Raw genomic sequence first — 8,637 nt, forward strand, 5'->3', positions numbered from 1 at the left:
ATCTATGCCTGGCCATAGGACCGGTCGCCTCATCGGAGTAGAATCTGGAGAATCTTTATTCAGCGCAGCCATTGCCGCCGCCGAAGCCACGATGATGCAACCTATAAACCTAAACTACAAGAGTCTAAAAATGATCCACATGCGTGGATCCGACGACCCCCCTCAGTATCGACGACCGAGGTCGCCGCCGAAGGGCAGCGGTGGCGAGTTGCACTTTCTTTCTTCGAAGGAAAGAAAAAAGTGAACCCCGTGTTTTCATTGCTAGCACAGTTTTGTTTGCGCATAGCTCCGCCATGATTCAGGTATATAAGATATGGAGAGTATTCGTTAAATAAAAATTAGAGGGAAAATAATGAACTACGTTTTAGAAAAGTCGTAAGCATTCCCTAGAAAAGATGTAAGATCTGGTGAGAAAAAGGGATCACATATCCCACATTTGTTAGCTTTTTTGCTCCTTAAAGTTGTGCCAATTTTTTGGGGCGCTGGAATTTCATCCAAGGACCATGTTGACGTGACTAATCGCTTGCCAAAGTATATGTGTTTCAACCATGTTTACAAAAGAAATTATATATTTTTATAAAGAAAGAAGGAGTAGAAAACACTCGTAAAAAGCACATCCATCTTTTGTCAAAAAAAAGAAGAAAAGGTATGGCTAGGTCAAAGTCGACTGAGATTTAACCAAGTCTCAATCAAATGACATAACATGGTAGAGAGAAAAAGAAAAATTAAAAAGAAAATTTTACACAGATCTCAACATAAGATCTTACGGATATAGTATCGGCTTACACTTAACAGTTAAGTCTACCAAGACTTAGCAAAGGCTGAAAAAGAAAATTCGTTGTTGATTTTTGAGCAACTAACTAATTCTTGTAGCACGAAATCCAGTGCTGCTGCTGCTGCTGCTGACCAAGACTGAGCTGAAACATTCCCAGAGCAGAGAGTGAGGGGGTGAGGACAGAGCACTCGATGGCTTTCGGTTGCTTTTGCTTTCGCCTCCAAAAGAAGAGAAAGCAACGTTGCACTGCATGAAAGCCCAAAGCCCAAACCCCATCGCCATTGCCATTTCCACAGCCACAGGGAAAGCAAAAGCATCCATCCATCCATCCATCCATGGAGGCCTGAGCTGCCACCCAGTCGTCTTCATCATTACGCACACAACCTCCCGCTCCCTCCCAAGAGCAGAGCAGAGCAACCATCATTCCATCCATCCATCCATCCATCGCATGGCGGCATCCGTCCTCCCACTGCTGCCACTAGTGCTTGTCTTGCTCTGCCGCCTCGATCACCTCGCCGTCGCCACGGCCTCCACCCCCAACCCCGACCCCGACTCCGACTGGACGCAGCAGCAGGCCGCCGCCCTGGTCGCCATCAAGGGCTCCTTCACCTCCTCGCCGCCGGCGCTGCACGCCTCCTGGACGCTCGCCAACCACGCCGCCCTGTGCCGCTCCTGGCCGGCCGTCGCCTGCGACGCCCGCGGCACCACCGTCGTCTCGCTCGACCTCTCCGCGCACAACCTCTCCGGCGCGCTCTCCCCGGCCGTCGCCAACCTCACCGGCCTCCGCTTCCTCTCCCTCTCCAACAACGCGCTCGCCGGCGACCTGCCCCCCGCCCTCGCCGCGCTAACGGACCTCCGCCATCTCAACCTCTCCAACAACCAGTTCAACGGCACCCTGCAGCGCCTCGACCTCTCCGCGATGCCCGCGCTCCAGGTGCTCGACCTCTACGACAACGACCTCGCCGGCCCGCTCCCGGACGCCAGTAAGCTGCCGGCCAGGGCGCTCGTGCACCTCGACCTCGGCGGCAACTTCTTCTCCGCCACCATCCCGCGCAGCTTCGGATCGCTGGAGGCCGTCCAGTTCCTCTCTGTAGCCGGCAACAGCCTCACCGGCGCCATCCCTCCCGAGCTCGGCAACCTCACCGCGCTCCGCCAGCTCTTCCTCGGCTACTTCAACCAGTTCGACGGCGGCATCCCCGCCGAGCTCGGCCGGCTATCCAGCCTCGTCCACCTCGACCTCGCCAGCTGCGGCCTGCAGGGCGCCATCCCGCCGTCGCTCGGCGCGCTCACCAGGCTCGACACGCTCTACCTCCAGACCAACCAGCTCAACGGCACCATCCCGCCGGAGCTCGGCAACCTCACCGCCCTCCGCTTCCTCGACGTCTCCAACAACGCGCTCACGGGCGAGGTCCCGCCGCAGCTCGCCGCGCTCCGGGAGCTCAGGCTCGTCAACATGTTCATCAACCGTTTCCGCGGCGGCGTCCCGGAGTTCCTCGGCGACCTGGAGCACCTCCAGGTGCTCAAGCTGTGGCAGAACAACTTCACGGGCTCCATCCCGGCGGCGCTCGGCCGCGCGGCGCCGCTCCAGGAGGTGGACCTGTCGACGAACCGGCTGACCGGGGAGGTGCCGCGGTGGCTGTGCGCGCGCGGCCAGCTCCAGATCCTCATCCTCCTCAACAACTTCCTCTTCGGCCCGGTGCCGGAGGGGCTCGGCGACTGCCCGACGCTCACGCGGGTGCGCATCAGCAACAACTACCTCACCGGCGAGCTCCCGCGCGGCTTCCTCTACCTGCCGGCGCTCACCACAGTCGAGCTGCAGAGCAACTACCTCACCGGCCATCTTCCAGAGGACGACGGCATCCCGGCCAAGGAGAGGAAGATGCTGTCGCTGCTGAACCTGTCGAGCAACAGGTTCAACGGCTCGCTGCCGTCGTCCATCGGCAGCTTCTCGTCGCTGCAGACGCTTCTCCTCAGCGGCAACCAGCTCGCCGGCGGGATCCCGCCGGAGGTCGGTCGGCTGAAGCGGCTGCTGAAGCTGGACCTGAGCGGCAACAACCTGACCGGCGAGGTGCCCGGCGAGATCGGCGAGTGCACGTCGCTGACGTTCCTGGACCTGAGCGTGAACCAGCTGACGGGCGCGATCCCGGGGGCGCGGCTGGCGGAGATCAAGGTGCTCAACTACCTGAACGTGTCGTGGAACAAGCTGGACGGCGGCGTCCCGGCGGAGATGGGCGGGATGAAGAGCCTGACCGCGGCCGACTTGTCCCACAACGACCTGTCGGGCGTGGTGCCGCAGAGCGGGCAGTTCGCCTACTTGAACGCGACGTCGTTCGCCGGCAACCCGCGGCTGTGCGGGACGACGATCGCGTCGTCCAACCCGTGCAACCTGACGTCCATGTCCGGGCCGCGGGTCTGGCCGGACGGCGGGGGCGACAAGCAGCCCGCGTCGACGTCGTCGGTGGGGCGGCTGAAGCTGGCGGCGGCGCTGGGGCTGCTGGCGTGCTCGGTGGCGTTCGCAGCAGCGGCGGTGGCGACGACACGGTCGGCGATGCAGCGGAGGCGGCGGCAGCGGGGCAGCGGCGGGTGGCGGATGACGGCGTTCCAGCAGAAGGTGTCGTTCGGGTGGTCGGACGTGGTGCAGTGCGTGAAGGAGAACCACGTGGTGGGGCGGGGCGGGGCCGGCACGGTGTACCGCGGCACGATGCCCGGCGGGGAGGCGGTGGCGGTGAAGCGCATCGCGGCGGCTGGTGGGCCCGGGGACGACGGCGGGTTCTCGGCGGAGGTGCGGACGCTGGGGCGGATCCGGCACCGGCACATCGTGCGCTGCTGGCCATCTGCTCGTCGGGCGACGGGAGGAGCAACCTGCTGGTGTACGAGTACATGGCTGAGGGGAGCCTGGGGGACGTGCTGCATGGGGAAGGTGGCGACGGGAACGTGATGGCGTGGGCGACGCGGCTGCGGGTGGCGACGGAGGCGGCGATGGGGCTGTGCTACCTGCACCACGACTGCTCGCCGGCGATCCTGCACCGGGACGTCAAGTCCAACAACATCCTGCTGGATGAAGGGATGGAGGCCCACGTGGCGGACTTCGGGCTGGCCAAGTACCTCCGGCATGGGCATGGCGCCGCGTCCGAGTGCATGTCCGCCATCGCCGGATCCTACGGCTACATCGCGCCAGGTACGTGCCACACGTTCTACTGCTACCACTGTTTGAATTTGAATGCTCACTTGTCGATCAAATTCGCATGGTGAAGGTGCCTCGATTCTACTCTAGTCTAGTCCTACGTTCGGTACGCGTCGTGTCCATGGGTGCTGCATGTTGGTCGAGTCCGTTGGGCATGCGTGCAACACAAGCTGGTGACGTGACGGTCACATAGATAGATTCATAGATAGATGCTGCAACCTGGAGGCCAATCATTCTTTTTCTTTCTTTGTCTGCTGTGGCTCGGCTCTGTTGAGTTGGTCGAAATTCTTTTGATGCATCGCTTCATGGACCATGGACCATGGATGGATGTTGGAGAGCGAGTGATGAAAGAAAGAAAGGAAGAAAGAAAGAGACAAGGAAAGAAAGATCTGATGATGACTAGACGTACCCCTTGCTGCCTCAAACGAAGAGCTCCTGCATCACAACCCACATGCATGCTTGCCAGTAGAATACTCTAGACTTATTAGCGAGCGAGGCGAGGGATTCCCTCTCTCTTTGACCACTCTAATCATGAGTACAACAAACACGTGCATGTGCATTACTACTTTACAAAGTTTATATCGCGTCTACTTATGCATGGTCGGCCAACGCAGCAAGGGTCAAGACAAGCATCATGCATGCGGGTCGATCCTCATCTGACAATGACATGCATGCATGCATATCTCTCTCTAGTATCTCTCTATCTACAGCAGCTACTAGGAAATTACCAGCCAGCTCCGGCATCGATCATCCGGCCGGGTCTAGCTGCTTTACTCTTTTTTCTGTCATGCGTAGTTTACTTTAGACTTCAGTTAGGCTTTAGCTAGTTACACTACGTAGTAGCACTTTTGATTTGCTTTGCTCTGCTTTGTACTGCAAAGACTGATCGAACCTAGTAACAGTAGTAAAGTAAAGTACGTGGCATGACCGGCCCTCCCTTTGCTTTCCTTTATATCGAATCGACGACCAAGCTTTCCGTTGTTCAATTGCTTTCGAGGATCGAAACAATCCTAGAGAGATCCAGAGAGAAGAGAATGCACATGTATCCATGATCTTCATCATCTAGTTTTTGTCCTTCCTCCGTGATCTTCCTTTGTCGATACGAATATACCACTCTACTGTGTATGTACACTGACACTGAGACTGACAATGCAACTCGTATGGCATGGCATTTGCAGAGTACGCCTACACCCTCAAGGTGGACGAGAAGAGCGACGTGTACAGCTTCGGCGTGGTCTTGCTGGAGCTCATCACGGGGCACCGCCCGGTGGGCCCGCACCTGGGCGAGGACGGCAGCCTGGACCTGGTGCAGTGGGTGCGCGCCCGGGTCGACCAAGGTGGCGGTGTGGAGGCGGTGCTGGACCCGCGGCTGGGCGGCGACGTGCCGGCGTGGGAGGCGGCGCAGGCGCTGTTCGTGGGGATGTTGTGCGTGCAGGAGCAGAGCGTGGAGCGCCCCACCATGCGGGAGGTCGTCCACATGCTCCAGCAGGCCAAGCTGCCGCCAACTCCGTCCCTGCACGACCTCCGAGGAGGCGCCATGCCTATGCATCCTTCTGCTGCTGCTGCTCGTGTCCGCGTCGTCCACCACGACGAGGAGGCTGCTGCCGGAGGAGGATCGGACAGTGAATGCGAAGGCCGATGAATGAACGAATGAATGTCGCAGGAGCTGTGATGGAGACGGGACGTCACCTCGCCGGTCGGCCTGGACCAGGACCAGCTCCGGCTCCGGCCATATGTACGTAACGTATTCATGCATGCACCTGTACCGTACGATGAGGATGCATGCATGCCTACGTGTCGGGTCGGTGTCGCCCGGCCCGGTCCTCGGTCAGGGCGCATGCATGGCCCTCCTGTGTCGGCGCATGCATGGCTGCGGCCTGCCGGCTGTGCATGGTCTGACCCTCGATAGATCCATAGGAAATGCAATCGTCTGACCTGCGCAACACGTCAGTGAGTGAGAGATTGTCTCCTGCATGTATATGTAAGATACTCGTATTAATATTGTTCCCTCCAGTCACTGATTTGTCTCGTGCACGCCTGCTGCTAGCTACAGTGCTCGACTGCCTCCATCGACGGATCGTTCGTTTGTTCGTCATTGGATGCATCTAATGCCGCCGCTGTGAATTGCTTCCTCCATTCCACAGTATAGAAGCGTCTTTAAAACTAGTGTAATGTCAAAAAATGCTTTTATATTGTATTATAGGAGCGAGGGAGTAAACTAGAAACAAATCCACGACCACTTGTATCACGTACACGTAGAAAAGGGCAACCAAGACGAGAGCGAGGAGGATTGAAAGGTGATGATGATCGATGTGATGGAGACGGGACATCACCTTGGCTCATAGCCGGCCATATGCATGCCTACGTGTCGTGTCGGTGGTCGCCCTTCTTGCCTAGTTGCATATATATTCCTTGCTCTCACTCCAGCGCACCGCGGGCCATGAAACACACAGCCACCACAACGAACATTTCCACCACACTACCCACCCCACACCAAAAAAATAACCACCAACCCCCCCAAACCCAACAACACACCACCCCCCACACACACCAACCAAAAACCCCACACACCACACCAACCACCACCCACCCACACCACCAACCACACGACACAATAAAATCACACCACACAACACCCACAACAAAACCCAACCCACCAGCCCCACACAAACCCAACACACACAAACCCAAACCCAACCCGCAACAACCAACAACACCCACACACCAAACCAAAACCCAACAATCCTAAACGACACCACACACCAAAAACAACACAGAAAGAAATACAACAAATCGCAAACCCCCAAACAACATACCACCCAAACACAAACAACCTAACACACCCACCAACCAAAAACAAACACCCACACACAACAAACGCCACACTCCAACACCACAACACACACACCACAGACAATAACACACCCAACACAACACTACCCCACAAACCACAAACCACAAACCAACTCACCCATCACACCCAACGCAAACACACACCCACATCCACGCAAAAACCCCCCAAACCACAACCCAACCACACCAAAAACACCCCCAAAACAACACACCCTACAAACATAACACACACCAAACACCACCAACCCACAACAACACGCAGACCACCAAACAATTCACAAATAACTATAACACAACCCTCAAACAACCAACACAACGCCACCACCAAACATAACCACACAAACCCAAAAGCACACACAAAACAAACCCCATACACAGAGCCTCCAAACAACAACACGACCCGCTAAGGGGTGTTTTGTTTCCAGGGACTTTTTTTATGTAGGGGCTAGAAAAAGTTTTTTTTAGAGATTTTTTTACTAAACGGGAGGAACTTTTTAGGTACTAAATTAGGCATTTGGGACTAAACGAAGAAGACTCGCAAGGAGAGTCTTTTTTGAGATTTTTTGGGATTTTTTCAACAATGCCCCTCCATGCATTCAATGGCCCGCTACCTCATGGTGTTATTTGATTGTTATTTTTCTATATACTAAGGGCAACATGGTCATTTAATAACCTCTAGGAAGGGTCTAGGAACTTTTTAGTCTCTAGAAACAAATAGAGAATGACTTTTTAAGGACTAGAGACTTTTTAGTTGAGACTATAATGAATATGCACAGCATGGATGCTGGTGCTGCCGGCCGGAGTGCATGCGTGCATGGACACCCGACCAGCTGCACAGCAACAAACAACACAGAGCAGGGGCGACCGCCGGCCGGCCTACTGGGATCATTACAAAATGTATGCATGCATGGCATAGGGCATGTACGTACACCCCTGGCCTCCAATGCTCAGAGGCACTGTTGTATCCCTTAAGCCTTGTTCCCTTCCATCATTTGTACGTCTAGTGCGACCACGCGGCGCCTGCTGCTACACAGTACACTGTTTGATCGACGTACGTACAAGGTACAATTATGCTATGCTATGCATGGAGTACGTGCATTTATGTGTATGTTCATCTCGGTGCATTCTCCTTGCATCTCACGTCCAGCTTGTACGTGCTCATCAGCCGAGCCACTTAATTTTCGAGGTCCCAATACAAATTTAAAATGTGCCACAAATCATACATATGAACCTAACTAGGTGGCATGTACAGAAAATGCAAGGCATACGATCATCGGTATTGTCCACGGAGAAGGTGAGCGTTCGCCAGAATTTAGTTCGACATTTGAACTAACTCTGTGTACGTAGAATATCTTAATATGCAATTACATATGCGTACCGTCGATATGATTACATATGCGTACAGTTTATGAATATTTTTTGACATTCACTAACAAAAGATTCGTGATTACTTTTTCAAATTCATAAATGTTTTCTTCAAAATTGCAAAGGTTTTTTCAACACAAACATGAAGGTTTTTTCAAATTCATGAACATTTTTTAATTTACAAACAATTTTAAATCCACAAAAGCTTTGCAAAATTCGTGAATACTTTTGAAAATTCATGAATATATTTAACATTTATAAACAGTTTTTAAATTTACAAACGTTATTTAATTTTTCAAATGCTTTTACATTCTGTGCATATGTTTATAAATTTTCCAATAAATAAAAATTCATCATTTAAATTTTTAAAAATAAAAGTCATTATAACAGGAAAAAAACAAAATACAAAGTGGTGTAAAAACCGAGTGGAATTTTTTTCCCAACGCAATACACACATAGC

At 53.9% G+C, this 8,637-nt stretch overlaps 1 pseudogene; it reads left to right on the forward strand.

The window, feature by feature from the left end:
* Positions 1-1,025: 1,025 nt before the first annotated feature.
* LOC125532300 lies at positions 1,026-5,976 on the forward strand (annotated as a pseudogene).
* Positions 5,977-8,637: the final 2,661 nt, after the last annotated feature.

The sequence above is a fragment of the Triticum urartu genome, chromosome 1, assembly GCF_003073215.2.
Source record: "Triticum urartu cultivar G1812 chromosome 1, Tu2.1, whole genome shotgun sequence".
Taxonomy (NCBI): domain Eukaryota; kingdom Viridiplantae; phylum Streptophyta; class Magnoliopsida; order Poales; family Poaceae; genus Triticum; species Triticum urartu.